The sequence below is a fragment of the Manacus candei genome, unplaced genomic scaffold (assembly GCF_025592945.1).
Source record: "Manacus candei isolate 608988 ecotype Guabito, Panama unplaced genomic scaffold, ASM2559294v1 h1tg000026l, whole genome shotgun sequence".
In the NCBI taxonomy this organism is placed as follows: Eukaryota; Metazoa; Chordata; class Aves; order Passeriformes; family Pipridae; genus Manacus; species Manacus candei.
In genome coordinates, this window is record NW_026138074.1 from 4,361,801 (window position 1) to 4,380,508 (window position 18,708).

General features: G+C 36.9%; 1 protein-coding gene across 1 annotated transcript in view; it reads right to left on the bottom strand.

Moving 5' to 3' along the window:
• The window catches only part of ANO10 (anoctamin 10), a 126,029-nt gene that overhangs the window by 16,853 nt on the left and 90,468 nt on the right, over window positions 1-18,708 (bottom strand). The gene's annotated exons all lie outside the window — the stretch shown is intronic.

Consider the following 18,708-nt stretch of genomic DNA (forward strand, 5'->3'; position numbering starts at 1 on the left):
CCTTTCTGGCTTGTACTTTTCTTCTGGAATAAGCCAATATCCTACCAAACTTTCAGTGTCTGATAAGGTAATATTTTCTGGCCAAACAGGACGTGTTTTGAGTATTCCCTCCTCCCCTCTACTCCCTCTACGAGGGACAAAAGAGAGGACACAGAACAGCAGCACTTTTCAATTGAGATGTGCACTATCACAATATATATTGCTCTGGGACACCTTTGCTCCAAGACAACAAAGGTAGATTGTACAGCTATAGCTCATTTCTACACACACATTCCAACCAGACCTCCCATATGAAACAAAAATTGAGCCAGCAGAGCTCCAACCTTGGAATATGAATGATATCATCACCTGAGGAAACAGATAAAAAGAAGAAAAAAAAAGATTCTCCTAAGAAAAGAGGGGAATCAGACAAAAAAATTCATAGATTGGCTATGTAGGCCTAACAAAGACTCCAGAACTAAAGCATTCTCAAAAAAAAAAAAGCCTGTAAATGAAGAAAAAACAACCAAAGAACCCAAAATCAAACAGGGCAACTCAACTACTAAACTTTAGATTCTCCAAATCCTTCTTAGAAAAGCAAATCTTATTGTTTTCTATCAATTTTGCAGGATATACAGCCATAAGCAGTGCACATTACATGCAATAGGGTGAATAACCTAGCAAACCACAGAGGCGCAAATGCTCTGAAATGATAGCTGAAGTTTTACTTGCTGTCAACAGAAAAGAAAAAAAAAGGAAAAAAAAGGAAAAAGAGTATTACAGAACCTTAACTTATAAAATGTTCTATTTGTTTCTAGCCCTGCTTTTCCATTTAATTGTCATTTATTTTTCTAAAATTTAAAATACAATAAAGCTTTAAAAAGTATCTAAAAGTCCGAATTTAGTTCTTTTGCCAGATATTTTCCTCTTGGCTTCTCTAATCCATTTTATATGAGCTGGCATCTTAAAAAGCATGCTTTGGTATGCAGAGCCTAACAGCACCATTGAAACCTCCTGACAGCCTGTTTCTCAGAAGCAAAAAAGACATTATCTCCCAAAAGATCTGCTCTAAACAGTGTTCTCTTTTGCACATGAGCTACCTTGCATCCCATGCCCTGTTACTTGTAAGTCATACAGCTGCACATCAAAGAGAACCAATGCTGAGAGTACATATAGGAAAACTTACTCTTTCAGTTAAGCATAAAGCTATTTATATATAATGGTGTGGTGCTTTCATGCACATAAATTAATTTTGGTTTTTATGAAAATTCCTTCTAAATATTGGAGACTTCAGCCTCTTATTAAATAAACACAGAGCAGCAACATAATTTTGCTTCTGTAACAGAGCAGTACCAAGTCTGATACACATGCAGTGATGTATATAGGCCTGCCTACAGAAAACTACAGCATATGCACTGTGATTTCAAAAACTTTCTAGCAGATTATTATATTGTGTTGACAGAATGCCATTCACTTCAGGTTAATACTTATTTCAGGAAGAGAAGGTTAAAAGAACTCCACTGTTGTCTCCTAGCTAAATTACCTTAGAACACATTTGAGTACTTTATAATCTGTTAAACATACAACATTCAACATCCCGCTCTCTGTATGAATAACAAAACCCAGTTATTTTCAGCTTGTCAAAAGAAATAAATATTTCTTGCAGTTTTTCCAGCATAGTGTGTAATGAATTAACTACACGCTAGGCACTAAGAATCTAAAGCATTCACCATGCTAACTTAAAAGGACGCTGAATACTAATTGAAGACTGACATGCTCTTTGACCCTAACCATTTTTCTTTGAAAGTAAAACCTCTCTCATTTCCCAAATGTCAAACCTTGCTGCTTTTCCACAGAAGCGTATGACGCTTCAAATGCAGCAGAAATGCTGTGTTTATGATGCTCTGCCGAAGAATGAAAGAACAGGCAGTGCTTGTATGTTGACTGTTGCAGACATTCAGGTAAAAAAACCCAAACCCTACATTAACCCTTCATTAACACACCAGGCCTCATTTGCTTCACTTAATGTGCTCCCTATTTTGCTTGCATATTGAAAAATCCCTCATGTTAGTGTGACTAACCTTCTTACATTAATTTTTCACTGTTTAATTGCTTCACAATTCAATTATTTCATAGTTCAGCTGCTGCTTCAATGAGATGGTCTCTAACAGATTTGCTGGCAAAGTGAACTACCTGTAGGTTCTGGCCAGAAGGGCATTTTCCTCAATCTTGTGCTAGAAACGCAAGAAGTAAAGAGAATGTGCAACTTGATGTAAAGAGAAAATGCAATGGCAGTGATTCCATTTCAAGCGCTTTATGACGTATCTTCCTACTCAGAGTTTCTCAATTCTCTAAATATCTGCCTTCCCCTTAGGTTTTGTACACACATCGAATGTCCCCTGCCAGGAAGGCTAACACATGCCATCCATTCACAGTTCCACACTGTAGGTGCATATTCATAACAAAGGACAGTATGAATACTTTATTGCTTATTCAGTACCTGAAGAGTCTATGTATGCCCAGTCCCCTCTCACTAGGCTAAAAAGGACTTGGAAGTAGGTAAATGGTAAATTTGCATATCAACAAAACACTTCTGACAACTCCAGTTATTAATGGGTAGCTTCCTTTCCTCCCTTCAATGCCTGTCCAAACGATCATTCACACTGTCACTGATTCAAAGCACAGTACTCCCACATATTCACAGTTGATTAGGAGTTAGATTTGAGAGTCTTTCAGCTGCACGGCTGACATAGGACTGCCAAGAAGAGCTTTGCTTCTGGATGTCTCTGAAAGGGCAGAGCTTGGTAATAAGGTAGCAAACAAGGGGGTTACTTTTCAGATGTCTGAAACATAGAATTTTCTGTGAGCTCAACAGTGTAATTCCAATACTGATGGGTGTACCTGGGTAACTAAATGCAGGCAAGTATCTCATTGCAAACTGTGATGAATTGTTACCCTGTTAGTTTCCTTTGTGATACATTTATATTGAGTATAATTATCTTGAGTAACCAAAACCCTAAAATTAAAAAAAAAAATCTCAAGCTCAACTGTTCAAAGCACATGTTTATCCACATTGTAATAGGCATCTGCACAAGCAAATAAAAAACACAACCACACATCCTGAACTGAGAGCATGTATTACTATAGAATAACTATTAAATAATAATTCTTTAAAGCTCAAGCAAGTCTCTGAATTTCAGTGGTGCTCAAAAACTATCTCCTAAAGTCTGCAATTTTCACAGTGACAGTACGTCTCTTTAAAATCACCAGAACTAGATGTCTAAAGGGCCAGGGCCACTAAGCAAGGGACCACAAAATGACTTTCCAGCTATGACGAAATTTCAACAGAAGTCATCAATTCGCAGAGGTCTCAAGGATACCAAGCTCCTCTTCATTTTATGAAAATCACTAGCTTGGTATGAAGGGAAATCCAAGTCTGTCATGGAAAAGAGAATTGTAACTCAGGGTAGCTGCCAGTTGTTTAATCGGGATGTGCGCACAGCTGTCTACAGGCTCAGGAAAGACAGAACATAAATCCCGAGGAAATCAGGCTTCATTAGTTCTGCTGCCTATAAGCAGATTGTGTGCAATGTGAGAACATGCAAATGGAAAAGTTTATTGTATAAGAAATCAGTCCAATCTCCTTCACAGTATCTGACCCTGTATAGTCTTGAAAAAAGTACTTTCATTCCCTTCCCTGTTTACAACCTGCATTTATCAGAGTTCTGACATTTCCACTAGTCTCTCAGCACACAGGTGACACATTTTCTGATTCCTTTTTATTTTTACCTAAAAAAGACTCTAAGATTCTATATCCAAAATATCTTCTTGCCCCTTTTTGTCTCTAAATGAAAGTTATTGTTCTATTTGAGAAAGCAAGTAGGAAAAAAGAAATTTTAGGGCATTTTTAAAGAAGAAAATTAATGCAAGCGTATGACAGAGGGAAACTGTCAACCACAATAAAAATCAGAGTAACTACAACTTACTCCTTTGATAAACTTGAAAATACTCATAGTTTATAGAAATTTAGCTCTCCAAGGAGCCAGAAGAATAATATCTGCCATGGCAACCAAACAGAGCAGTCTTCTGGCACCTTCTGAATGAGCATTTAGGAGGAGATTAATTCAATACTCGCATGATGAAAGGGCTCTTGAGATCCATAACTGTCTCCCACAAATTACCCTTATTGTACAACTGGATGTTTAGAACAGATTGCACATTATCTATATTGAACTAGAGTTATCACAGCAAATTTATACGAAACAGATTAAGCCCACATGATGTGTCACACTATTTTTCACCCACTCCTTTCAGGGCATTTATAAAAATGGGTATTTTATTAAATGGATTGTTGCAGTTTTGCAAGATTCATTTTTAAGCTTATTTATATTTAGAAGCTACTGTAAAGCCTTTTTACTATGAAACTTTGAAATTTCTGAAACATGTAAAAGCATAAAAAGCTACTACAAAATTTGCAATATAGTGTGCAAACAGACTGCAAAAAGGCTGCCACATAAGTGACCATTATAGTCTTTGTTATACATTTTATGCTATTCTGAATTACAGTAAATTCAAGCGATGACATACCTCAGTAAATAATAATGTGTCTTCCTATTTATATATATCAAACTGATTTCCTTATATTGCATCCAATTATACCGTACAACATACAAAACAGAAGAAACCTGGAATGAAACAAGACTTAGAGTGCAAGCGCATTTAGAAACAATTACAGGATAGAAGAGCTAGTCAGCTACTCTTAGGAAAGTGGAAACATGTGTTGTCTCTTCTGAGCCCACTGCAAGCTCTTCTCTGCAGCCCAGCAATGCTCAAGATGCAGTATTTCTCTTGCTGTATTAAGTGAAGAGCTTTCCAGTTGTTTGCAGTAATGAGTAACACCTGGATTGCACATTCTGGAGGATGCACACCCAAAAAGTAGCCTTTGCCAGCCTGATAAAAGTTACTTGAGAATGAAGATTATAAATAGCACTGTTTCAGTTTTGTATTTGGCAACTCCAATGAATGAAAGGTGAACTTTTCAAAAATTTCTAAAGGCCACATACAATCTGTAGTGATAGACAGCAAAATTAGACACTTAATCCATCACCATTTCTGAAAATTCCACTTTGGTTTTGATTACATTATCATACATTATTTCTGCAAAATCCCTATCTTCTTTGCAACTAGGAAACAGAGAAACAAAAAGTAGTGAGTGTAATTACAGTTTTGAAGATCCAAGACTTACATAGAACTACCATTTATTTGCAAATGAGACAATTCTGAACCTACCCTGCTTAAGTATAGATTGTGCTCTATACTGTGTAGGGAGGAACTGTATATCCTGAATAATAAACAGCATGTAAATCAAGGAACAGCAGTTAGGTTCTAAGCAAAGAAAAAAGTATTTACCTTGCCATCAAAACAGCGAAAATAAAAATAAATTTAGGTAAAGCAACATCACTCACTGAATATCACATAACTTATCACAGACCGAGGTAAGACTGGGTGGAATAAAAAGCCAGAGCAAAAGGAGCAAAACTGTGGTTTGGCAAGTTCCCTTCAATTTATTACTTGTCATTTTAGTTCCATTTTACAACCAGTGTATCATTAACAAACCTTCAGTCCTCACTCTGGTACTGATAATTAATGCTGTTATACGTTTTAGAAGGTCTTTCAAAACATTAGGCATTTTTAAGCATTCAAACATCACCAAAAAAAAAAACCCCAAAAAACAAACAGCCTTTGGGCTAGGTCTCTTGAGAGTGAGATGCTCTCAAATCTAATGGAGTTGGGCTGATTATTCCAGCTAAAGACTTCAGTGTTTTTTTACTCCAGTAAAAAGTAATGAAGTGAAACAGATTTGTACATTTCACCATCTAGACTCAACAGGAAAGCTACACAGGTTTTAATATCTGTATTTTAGAAAACAACTGAGGCTTTCAAAACCATTATAATGATACCTCTCCCAGAAGTATATCTGTTGATTAATAAACCTCCAAAACAAACCAATCTTTCCAGTATAAAGAGAATTAAATAGGTTACAATTTCAAGCCAATATATTTCCAAGGAATTAGAAACCGTAATTTGAAGATTCTGTCTCAAAGGATTTGCAGAAGTACTTACATTGGTGAGTAAATTGCTTCTCCCCAATAGTACTGCCTCAAGATCATTATTTTCTAAAGCTACTCTTCACAAACAAACTTGGCAAACCTACAAAATGTGGTAAGAATTTGAATTTTCAATTCATGAAAGAAAACATGTAACCAGAGAGCAAAGAATCATTCACAAATATGAAACCTGTCACAACACCAAATTCCTCTGTCTCCATGTCAGCTGAATCTGAGCTTTTATGCCTGCACTCATCCCTCCCTCTCTTCCATAAAAAAACCCCAACAACCATAAATGTTACTGTTCAAATAATCTTTCTGATCTGTGCCTTTGACTTTATCATCATTCTCTTCAGCTTACTATTCCTTTGCATGAAACTAAATTCTTCTGACTTCTGGAAATTCTGTAATCTACTCCCCATCCACTTGCTCCACTCTGACACGGAGAGCTAACTCTTCTTACCACTTTGCCAAAGAAATGAGTCCTTGCTAGCATGCTTCTCCCTCAAAATCATTGCTCTTTCATGATGCCTTACAAATATGGAAAAGCTCTCCATAAGCGTTCATAAAAAACATCCTGAAAAAAATCACTTTTGATCTATAAAGAACAGTTCATAAAACTCAGATCAGGCATTTATTAGTCATCATGAACATGACTTCTGGGGGGGGGTGTCCTAAGAGCTCTTCATTAGATCTAACTGATTAGATATGCCAAAATACCTGATTATTTTTTTTACCACATCCTCCAGAGTCTTATTTTTTGCTATCATTCTAATATTGTAGTTTAATGTAATAGAAAGTATTATCTAATCTTAGCTATAGATATCACTACTTGTCTCCTATAATAGTTACAGTGACAAATTGGAAATGCAGCACGAACTGTGAATATTTACAGTATAGTACTCGGAAGGGAATACATTTTGTAGGAGTGAGTTCTTTTCATGACTGAGTAAAGATGTAATGAGAGCTGTACTTCACATTATGAACGTTTTATACTTCCAGATATTCTGAATGAATGTAAAATTTAAATTTAGTACGATGTGGTCTGAAGCCAACCTTGTCATTTAAACACCTTTTGAGTCCTTAGGAACAGAGCTGATTGTTGCCTTGGAAACAAAGACTGCTCTCTGCCGTGTTCATTTCAAGGGATTCAGTCAATTTGAATCCGTATTTTCAACTGCTAATTTTATAGCCAGTGCACGTGCTAAAGTTTTTAAGATCTGAACAGACACTGTTTGCAATGCTGTTCCCTGACAACAGTGTATATTTATTTATTTATTTTGCTCTGCCCTTGGTGAATGATATCATTCTTGTGTAACACTGCAGGAAACTCAATTGTATACTGTCCCTCTGCATAAGAAGGTGATTATGATAATGGAGGAAACGAATCTGAAAGTGAAAATGCAAAGACCTTCAGGCATAAACAAACAAATATATAATTTTGGTCCTAGTGTTCTTTAAACTGATAACAAGCAAAAACCATACTATGCTCTACTTTAAGCATATTTTTTGTATGTAGCTATGTTCAGATAAAGTATTTGTAAAAATGAGGGCTAACACTTAAAAAGACATTTCATTCATCCATTTCATTTGAGCCATTTTGTTTAAATAAAGCATAATAAAAGACACAAAGAGACACTACCAAGCAGGACCTTTTATAGGGATGATACTCACATTTCCTGAAGCTCAAATTCAGTCTTGTATTAATGGGGTGCATTATTCACTCCTGAGTAAATCATGACATATCTAATTTTGTCCTTTACTTGGTCAAAATATAAACACTTCCATTTTCAAGCAGGATGTATATTATGGACCAAGTTCTTAGCTGGCATCTATCCATGAAAATATTCACACTTCACCCTGAGGGAGACTAGTCCTAAGATGCTCCATGTACAGTTAACAGAGAGGGGTAGGTTCTTTCAGGGATTGCTCATAACTCCAAGTTAGGGTCCTGTTCAGAGGAGCCTCTTTTTCTGCTTTTCTTCAAGGAACAGGAGAGACTAGCATATCTAAAGCAAATTCTCCCTGTGTGTCTACATAATATATTCAGTGCAGATATTTTAATTGAACTAGCTATGACAGCAAAATGCTACTACTAGAAATACCACCAATTAGCTACAGGAGTTTATGCTGTTAAAGCACAGGGTTCCTTAGCTTGTGTTATCTTACATTGTCTCTGGATTCACGATGTTACGGTAATCTTATTTTTTTTTACTTGAATAGTTACAAAGCATATCCACAGAACATTCATTCATCAGTCCAGTCTTCAAAAAATGTGGTTCTCACTCAGCTGTAAAAGAATCTACTCCAATAATTCAGTGTTTAATGTATCTAAAAATGTCTCGTGACCAGCCTTGCCTTTCTAATCAAACTGCAGAACTCCTATCTCAAAAGACTGATGAAAATGAAAGTTATTTTACAAGATGAGGAACAGCTCATACAGAAAAAATTGTATTTCGACAGAAGCTTATGCAGTAAATGGTCCATAAGCTGCACATATAACCAGAGGAAAAAAAATCAGTACTTTGAAAACACCTGAAATAATAAATAAGATTTAAATAAAGCAGCTACTGAATGATTCAGCATCAGAATTACTATCGAAATTGTCACTGACAAGCTGATTCAGTGCTACAAAAAGACCAGTTATAAAGAGCATATGGCTATGTACAGACCCACATGCACAGGTGTGTAACAACGTGTATACATGCAATAGAGTTAGTGCATTAGGAAAATAAAAATGGACTTCAAATAGAATGAGAGAGTTTACAGTTAACGTACATTTCAACATGATGATGAAGGCAGGATTTGCTCACTTTTTTTTCTACATGAAGACAAGGAAATTGCTTGGTTGGTATCAATGCAAAGTTAAAAAGGAAATGAAGGAACGTCTTCTAAGTGTGCTATGTGCAACTACCTTTCCTGTCACTCCTCCACCTTCCTCAACTTTCAATTTCAGGTTTCAGCATTCAGTTTTGATTGCATCAGGCTTTCTTCACAAACCATCACATTTTGTTCTCACTGAAATGAAGGCCTTTGAGAACTGAGTATTTTGAGTGTTATAACAAAAATGTGTGCATAATGAGGGTAAATTAAATGCAATTTAATCTAGTTGAGAGGCTGGGAGATCTTGCTCAAATACTGAATATTGTGATGAGTGAACAGCACAATTCAGAATAGATTCTTTTCTTCTGTAGTTCTTTGTTTGTGTCCTAATAAAATCAATGTAAACAAACTGCCTAGCAGAGCAAGGCTGGCATGGGTACTTAAATGACTTTTTTCAGCTTGTTCCTTTTCCTGGATTAATTCCATTGTCACTTTGTGTAGAGCTGTGGAACACTCATAGTGGCAAATAAATGGATGTTTACAAAATACTCACTGCACAGAGACTTTAAAATGCCTAACCGCTTATTAGAGTCCAGGGTGAACTGCAATGAGGCAAAGAGTATATTTATTAAATCAGGTTCATGAAACTCATTGTATGATAACCTAACAACATCTCTCCCATGGAGCTTAGAAACATTAAGATAAGTAAAACAAAGAAATGCAAAACTGTAAAGATTAGAAGAGTCTACACATCAAAATGAATAAAGATAAAAACCCTTTCAGAACAAAGCACAATGGACAGAATATGAAAAGCAGGTACAAAATTTGAAAGAATAGGGCAGGAAGGGAAGGAGACCATTTTTATACCCAATGATTCCACAAAGCACATTTATTTCATCATCAGGGACTCCTTCTGTCAGATAAAGGTAACCATTTGGCTGCAGATTGATGTACAAAACTAGAAAACTAAGCTAACTTGTTTGCCCCTTGCTCACCTACAAACTTTTTGCCCCTTGTTTACCTAATACTAAATGAACATTATTTTACTTTAACTGGTTCTTTAAGTTATATTGTCATATGGATTGTATTGGTGATACACCTGAGACCCATGATTGTTGTGGTCTGCCTGTCCTGAAGTCCTAACTGGAGAAGGAACAACCAGCTCCCCATTTCTTTATCAATAAGGAATCAGTAAGATATAAACTCTGTTGAGGCAAAAAATTACAGTGCAGCATGATGAACACAGGCTATACATCCTGAAAAATAACCTGTTTCCTACTAAAACATGTAAATAATTATTCTTCTTTAAAAAACTGCCCACAGAGACCTCACTCCCAGTGACTAGCAACGAGTTACCATCCTGTTCTGAGTGTATAGGATGCATATGTGAAATGTTCCACTTAAAAAGAGCAGGGACTGCAGGATGGCTTCATGGGGCAATTTTCCTAAATGTGGGAAATTAGGACAGAGACTTTCCTCAAGGAAAATATACAAAACTCAGTTTGCACTAACAAAGTAAAAGGCAGTTGCTAAAAAACTAGACAATGAGATCCCAGCAATTGTGAGGTGCAAAAATGTGTTTCATGACACTGAAGTAGGAAAACAAGCTGCAGCAACTTCTACCAAATGTTTCTTCACAGAGTTCATAGAAAAGTGCAATTACTTTAGGACCAGCCAACAGACTGAAGTAGCAGAAAGCTTTTTGCAGGAGGTTGGTGATTAACATTAGGCTGCCCATGGACAGAATTTCCTTCATTTTGCTTAGCAAGTCAGTCTACACTAAATTTTCTTCTTTGTTTCATGGAGGAGAAGGTCTGACCTACAGCTGAACTGTCTCTCACTCTGGCAATGAATCGTATTAACCCTGCTGTAACACGTCAGAGGCAGCAATGCTGGATATGAACGCAGATCCCGACTGCAGTTTTGCAAAGCAGTATCAGGCAAAAGAGATAACTGGGCTATAGGACAGACTTACATACTAGCAGTCTGTAATAAAAAATGCGTTCAGTTTAGTTCAGTGTTGGAAAGGTCAAGAGGCTTCAGCTTAATGGTGAATATCCTATAACCAAAGCAAACTGTTTCTGGACAGAGTGGAACTGATACTGCTCCTGATTTGTTTGGACAGTGACCATCATAGCATTCTGTCATTTTGTCACCTGGCCTCTGGTACCCATGGAGAGGACATGTCATCTGTGTTCCACAACATCTGGATGAGAAGCTCCTTGCAGACATCCATGCCACCTCCATGGAGGTATTCTGTTGGCTTCCTCACCTCCGAGTGAGCTTTTGAAAGGAGACTGAGTGATGAAAAAGTATTCCTTCACAAAGTTGAATTCAATCTTTCCAGTAACTTCAGAAGAGGAGAATGTCTTGTAGAGCTCTCATCTGTTATCTGTTACAGTTACTACAGTGATTTCAACCACTTAACCTGTAATACAAATTAAATCTGGCACACCGTCAAGAAGGTGCTGTAGCTATCTGACTGAAGCATGAAGAATGGAGCTCTTACTGCTACCATTAAAATGTGCTGCAGAGGATGGAAAAGGTTCATCATCAAACACCTTTTCATCTTGATCTTAAACTGCGACAGATTAAAGAAGCCCCAGCAGATTTTCCCCCACCTCTCTTTCCCCCATGAGAAATACCCATGCTTCTCTTTGCAGGAGAACTGTGGTTAAACCTGCAGAAGATTTTACTAGCAATATCAAAATAACTAGCAAAAAATTGCCAAGCTGCAATTCTCTTTTCCAAACGCAAAGAAATGCTTATTAGGACTGTGCATAACAGCAGGTCTTTCCTACTGGGCCTAAAAACTCCCCACCATTTCATAGTATTGAAACATATTCCACTGCAATACAAGTTGTTGTACGTGATCTGCTCTTTTAAACTGATACTCAGTTAAAAGAAAATTCAGGTAATCTCTTAGGGACATTTGATTCTGTTCTTCTTACAAATCATCATATTATTTTTGAATATTTTACACGGCATCTCATGCAAACACGCTGCCACTGCTGTAGAAATAACGCAGATGCCCATTTCCCAAGTGTGCTGCCTGTATTTCCAGGCTGGTTTCAGGCAGGTGGTGGTTAGTTTTGGAAGAGCAGCCGGTGACCTGGAACACAGGGGAGTACTTATATAATATGCTTATACACCTTACATAACTTTCAAATACTGTGACAGCCAAACCATCTCCCAGATATTTGACTATCTGACAGCTCTTCCTCACTAACTCTCTCACTATCCGGCTTTTAAGAAGATATTTTAAAAAACTACTAACAATCCTCCCTCACTTCCCCCACCCGCCGAGCTCCCTAGATTACAGACACTAATGGCATCATGCAAGTTACCAGCAGGAACAGATGAGGTCTCTGGTTTTTGGACATTCTCACACATATCCCCTGCCAGTAAACCTAACTTTAGAAAAATCACATTGTGCATACAGTACAGCCATGGTTTCACAGCAGGAGAAACCTGTGTTTTTACAATTTTTTTTTTTCCTCAGTTCTCAGTAATTTAATCTTTAGCTGAGTGGACTGCAAATATTAACTAAGGGCATTCACTGAGGAGGAAGGGAAACAAAATTCGTTGTACAGTACTCAAGTATTTAGCAAAGCTACAACTTTTGAACATAACCTGTGAAAAAACAATTCTTATGAACTGAGTTCTCTGAGTTCTTTGTCTTGGCTGATACCAATGCAAAAACCGTGGCATCTTAAGAAAATTAGTTCAATTTGTCTTTTCTAGGATAGTTATACAATACATAATGTTTGGGGTTTTTTCAAATATGTTTGCTTATAATTATTTACAGCTTGCAGAGAACAGTATTTGTAATATAAAGTCTTTCAGAAAACTAGAAGTATAAAAATGAACTCATACATTCTGGTCAACAAAAATTTTAACTCCTAGCACACTGTTGTAACCGAGCAGCCTCATTTTGCACCAGTATTAATATAATGACACTGGCAGAATGCAAAGAGCATAGATTATATTGTAAGTACAAAACAACCAGCATTCTTCTTAAGTGCCAGCTGTAAGAAAGTTCTTGCCATTGAAGTTGAGACTTTAATTGTGAGATACCCTCTTTTTAACCTTGTCAACAAAAATGCAACACAGAATCTGAATTTAATGAGTAGCATTTAGCAGTAGCATGCCTAGGAACACAGTCAGAGGATTCAAGATAATTTGACCTAAAAAAGCTAAGAGGCTTTGGGCATTAAAGCAGACTCTCAAATGTTTATCTTAGTGCAACAGTTTTGCCCTCAAAGCTAGCCGGTGTGATTAATGTTTGCTGGAAAACATGCGCACAATACAGGGGGATAAAGACAGTAACTTTTAAATGCATCCCCTCCAAGGAAAGCAGCTGCCTACATTCAGCTGAACTTTCAAAAACCTGCCTATTGTGACTATAAAGATGCCTTTAAGAAAATAAAGGAATATAGTAGTTACAAAGGAAAGATGTAACTCAACTGTTAGGCAGAAAGCATGGGCTGCTGAAATTCAGCTATGCATTACGGAGGTGCTGGCCAGAACTCCCTAAGCAAAGTGCCCCCCCCGAAACACAAGAGAGGCCAAACAGCAGAAAGATTCAACCTCTTTGTATTTCTAAGCATTCTGGTCATGAAACAAACTCTTAACCCTTCTACACATAAATGCCTTTCATAAGAAAGCCAATATAGCTAATGACTAAGGGAATATTTACTTTTAATTTATAATTAAATAAAAATTTTAGATGTATAATACAATTTTATATGAGTCACACATGTAAAAAAACAACTATATCAAGGAATACAAAACTATTCCTCATCAATGCAATATTTTCTTCTTCTATAAAGGTTGAAACACTGGACTTTTAAGTGTCCCAGTCCTGAGTGACAAAAATTACCTCAGCTATTTTAAGAAACTGTCATGTCAATGTTCTATTGTGGCATAACTGCCCTGCATACTTCAAAAACACAACAGGCCATGAAATCAACCACCACCATGTCCTGACATCTCATCTAATGACAACTGCCAAACTGACAGTACTTAGATTTTTCAGGTTTTGGCAGATTAAAGCAATTTTCCATAGGAAAAGAACAGGAAAGTACACTTAGAACCTAATATGCCCACTGTGGTGGCAAGGAACAGGTTAGATAAATCAATTCAGGTACCACAACAGGGTGGAAAACCAGAAATCACACAAACTTTGGCAACTAGAATTTTTCCAAATTTGGTAACCAGTCTGGATTTCATTGTGTTAGCAAAATGTTAAACTGGTCTCCAAGAAAAGGACTCTTTGCACCAATTCACATTATTTGGCCATCTATACACAAACAGAGAAAAAAACGAGTCAGCTAAAGGCCTGAAGAAAATTATTTGACTAGACTAATTGTCTTAAAGCAAATTTGCAAGCATCATTAACAAGCTAAAAGCAAATCAGGCCATTGTGTTTTCCACGAAGGCCATAAAATAAAATTACAGAAACTCAAATTCACAGACTCCAGAAAACAAAAGGACCTCCATGACAATTCAGTCAAATACTTCCTCTCATATGTAGAATCTAAAACCTTTTTCTACCAAACCTGATTAGAATATATTAAGACATCTGCAAATGAACAACCTATGTCCTTGGCCAAGAATAATGAGTTGTGGCACTTCTTGCCAAAGGATACTGTGTACCCTAAAGCTAAAAATGGTTCAAAGAGGAACAGAACACTATCATGGAACAGAAAATAACTGAAGATTACTAAATACAAGGAAACCACCTCTGTCTTAGAAAAATCAAGAGCTAAAAATTACTGGAAAGTGTGATAGTTTTAGAAGGAAGCACACCACCTAGTTGCCACACTTCCCTGTTCTTTCCTAGATATCTGTGGATGCTGGTAGACACGGCATACCATCTTTGATAAAAGGTTGTTTTGTCCCTGATACACTCCATTTCTAATATGAACCAACACTGACCAAATTTCTCAGGTACAAAATCATGCCTCCTTTATGTAATGTCTGATTTCAGACACTGGACCACATTACATTTTTTATCAAGAAGGTTAAAAGGTCTCCCACTACACTTTCATGCACAAGTGAATACACACCTACATAACAAGACACCTCTCAACCCTTTTCTTGATAAGCTAAACAAATCATTCCTAAATAATCTCCCCTGTATTATGGTAGCAAAGGTTGCAAACTACTGGTTATGGCTGTCACATAATTTAAGAGAGTCATCTGTACATGTATTAAAAAGAACTGTTGATATTTGGACAAAAGGCTTATAAATGTACCTATGGTAGATACAGACTTCTTCTCACACATGCATCTTAAATGTGCATTAGCCAGAAAAACTATCAGAGCTTAATCTCTGCAGACTTTCCTATCTTCATCTCCTGCATTCTTGGTATGCCATCGCAGCTCCTTTCTGATTTCCTAATCATTTATACCAATTTCTTAAATGCCACAACCAAGTTCCTTTGATAATACAAGTGCTACCAGTGCCCTCCTAAGGAAGCTAGCAGGTTGCTTCGGGGGGGGTAGACACACGAAATGGAGAAAAAAGCAAGTCAAAACTTCTTTCTGACTGACACCTGCTTCTAGCAGTGACTCAACACAGGGTCCTGCTTCTGTTGCCTGATCCGGCATAGGGAGAAAAAGGGACTCAATCTCCCTTCCACTTTCCACACAGAGGCTGTCTCTGCTCCTTCCTCAGACACTGGACATCCTGTCATGCTCTGTTAAGGGATCAAATTTTCTGCAGCTCCTCATCATTTACTAGTTTCATTTCAGTCAAATAATATATCTCCAGCATTGTTACACAATCCTTAGTGAAAATATTACTTTCCTCACTTTTTCTATCTATGAAATACACAGAATAAATTTGGCTGGTGCTGTTCTGCCACACATGTATATTCAACTTGGAGTTAGAGCACTTACATCTCTACAAGTGAGAGAGGTGGGACTTTTTGTTTTAACATATGCATGACGTTTTCACAAAGAAAATCCCACATACAATTCAACATGTTCCAGAAAACAAATAATAGATTTTATTTTCATCTTCCAAAGCAAATAGAAGAATCCTCAAAAAACCTCTCTGACAAAATGTCACTCATTGGAAGTATTTTATCTTATAAATATGACCTTTCCTAGTTCACAAAGAGCTTTCAGCTATACCAGCTAGCTCAACATGGGGATGTTGGGCTTGGAAGACTTTTAGCTGTCCCAACTCACACCAATCTATAATTCTGTGAAATCACAAACTCTTAAAGATCATGTTTAAATATAGTATAAATATGAATCTGGATATTGGTAAAGACCAAAATTATTTAAGATATTATAGCAAAATTCTTTATATTATGGATACAGTAGAAAACAGTTAGAAAACAGGTGTTGACAAAGAACACACACTTGCTAATTATCTATGAACAAGTGGCCGGTGTTTATTCTGATACAACAGAGAAACCTATATCAGACATGACTATTTTTCAGCTGACACAGATGAACATTTGTAGAGTTTGCAGAAGCCTTCTAAAGCATTGGAGTTAAAACAAATAAAGCCACCTTTGTTGGACCAGGCTGCTTCACATCCGTCTGTTCACTTGGAAAGTCTTCCTCAGCACAAATTTGACTACATTTAAATTTTTGAATTATCGCAAATTTTGAGAAGCAGCAAAGCTGCCAAATAACATGCAAAAATTAAAAGAATGTAAATGAAATATGAATTGATAATTTGTTCTAGAAAATTACGAGTGGCACAAAACCCCCAAGCCAAAATCCAAATGCTGCCATATGCTGTCCAGTTTGTGGGAACTCAGTGGCTCCTAGGGAATGGTAATTTGACTAAGAGTCAATCACTTGCACTACCTGCCAGGCAGGCATCAAGAGACAAAGGCACTCAAAGACTGAAACCTCCTCCAGTGCAATTTTTCTCTATTTTTGGAGAAAGAAAAGCAACAATTCCACCCATCCTTAACCACAATTAAGTGAGATGATAAGGGACAGGAAAGCTAATGCTTTAAGATAATTCATTGCTAACACTGAAAGGGTTCATACAAAAAAAAATGTAATAATCTTCAAGGACATTACTAGTGCAGAGCAGTAGTTGGAGAACTAACTGCACAAATTGTCACTGCTTGTGTGACGGGGATCTGAGCCATGCAGGAGAGGGTCCACCCTGTGACAGTCAAAGGACTGATCTCTGCAATAAAAGATCCCTTATGAGATTAAATTTCAAACCATAGTTGTAGCATAAAGTATCAGGAAAGATGGTGCTGGGCGTGAATTCAGTAAGGGACAGATCAAAGTGTCTGTAGAGTGTGTTTTCGCTCTTACTTTGCAACATTGTCCTTGACTGTACTGAGGGACTTAGCTGTCTGTTGTGAATTAAGCAAAAATGTATCTATGTACAGACTGGTGAAATAGTTTATGTCTGGTTTGTTTGCACATCTCTGATTATAAAAAAGCTGTGGCCTGCAAATTAAAACAATGCACCTCTAATTTATATGTTCAGGTCAACATCACAGACTGAAAAATAGGGAAAATAATACACAGTGAAGATAAGTGCCAATTTTTATCTTTTGAAAATCACCTCCCCCAACACATTTTCAACTATATCACCTCTTTAGATGCTGAGGGAAGGTACAGAATTAGATACTCGAAAGTGCCAGAAGCAACTGTCCATAAAACCACCTTTACAAAGTACTCTGTGATGAGAGTTTGCAAAACAATTGCTCTAACATACAAAAAGCATGTGCTACTTAAGTCATGTATATATTTATAAATATATACTATGCAATTGAAACAAAATGTACACATACTAACCGCTTATTTTTCTTTTTATGTTATTCAGACAAACAATTACATCTGATTTCAGAACAAAAATGAATCAATATGGCAAGGACTTGACTATTTGGCATGAGTTTTACCCACCTCACTGAAATGGCAGATATATATCAGAGTACTGTTTCTCATGCCACAGAAGGTATGACTATACAAGGCAGCACCAGTAGCCACAGACATTTTTTCAAATTCAAAAATGAACAAAACCCCAGTGGCTAGGTAGGCAACACATCATAGCGGACACTTATTCTCAGAATCACCACGATCAGGCTACACAGCATGTACAAAGAGTCAGTCATGGTGCAAGTGTCATCACTAGCAACAAGCAGTCATGAACCTAATTTTAAATTTTTGCCTCCTTTTTTCAGGAGTTCTGTGGGGTCTTGCTTTTTGATCTCTAGTTAGTCTCAGTAAGAGTTCACCCTGTAGACAGGACGACAGGTTTTCTTGGGAGGAGGGGTGGTAGTGGTATAATCAGGTAATATATAAACATCTAAAATTTGGCTGAAATCATCATCTCTGAAAAGTTGAGATGCATTCTATCTACTGTCTTCCTGCTCATACAGAAAGCTTTCCAGAGTCAAGTTTAATTATTTAAAATAAAATAGCTTTTCCTTTAAAAGGCCTATTGTTCTCACTGGGATCTTTTGAGGTCGCATAGGGAAAAGGATATTTAAATTGAGATAGGTGTGTAGGAGTCCACAGTTGCTTGCAAAATATACTGTATTTTTTATCATCAACTTCTATTCAGATCTATAAAGAAAGTTATGAAAATATGGTAAGTGTAATCCTTTTGGGATTCTCTTCTTTTGAAGGAATTTTAACAAGAGAAGATATTTATTTTTCACTTCTTGCTCTAGTCCTCACCTTCTCAGTAACAGGTACAATCATCACTTAGAAGTCTGTAACTACAGACACATGAATGTCCTATTGAAAGCTGGCTACCAGATTTCTTTAAATCAAATCTCACTGTGCACTTTACTCTCATTTG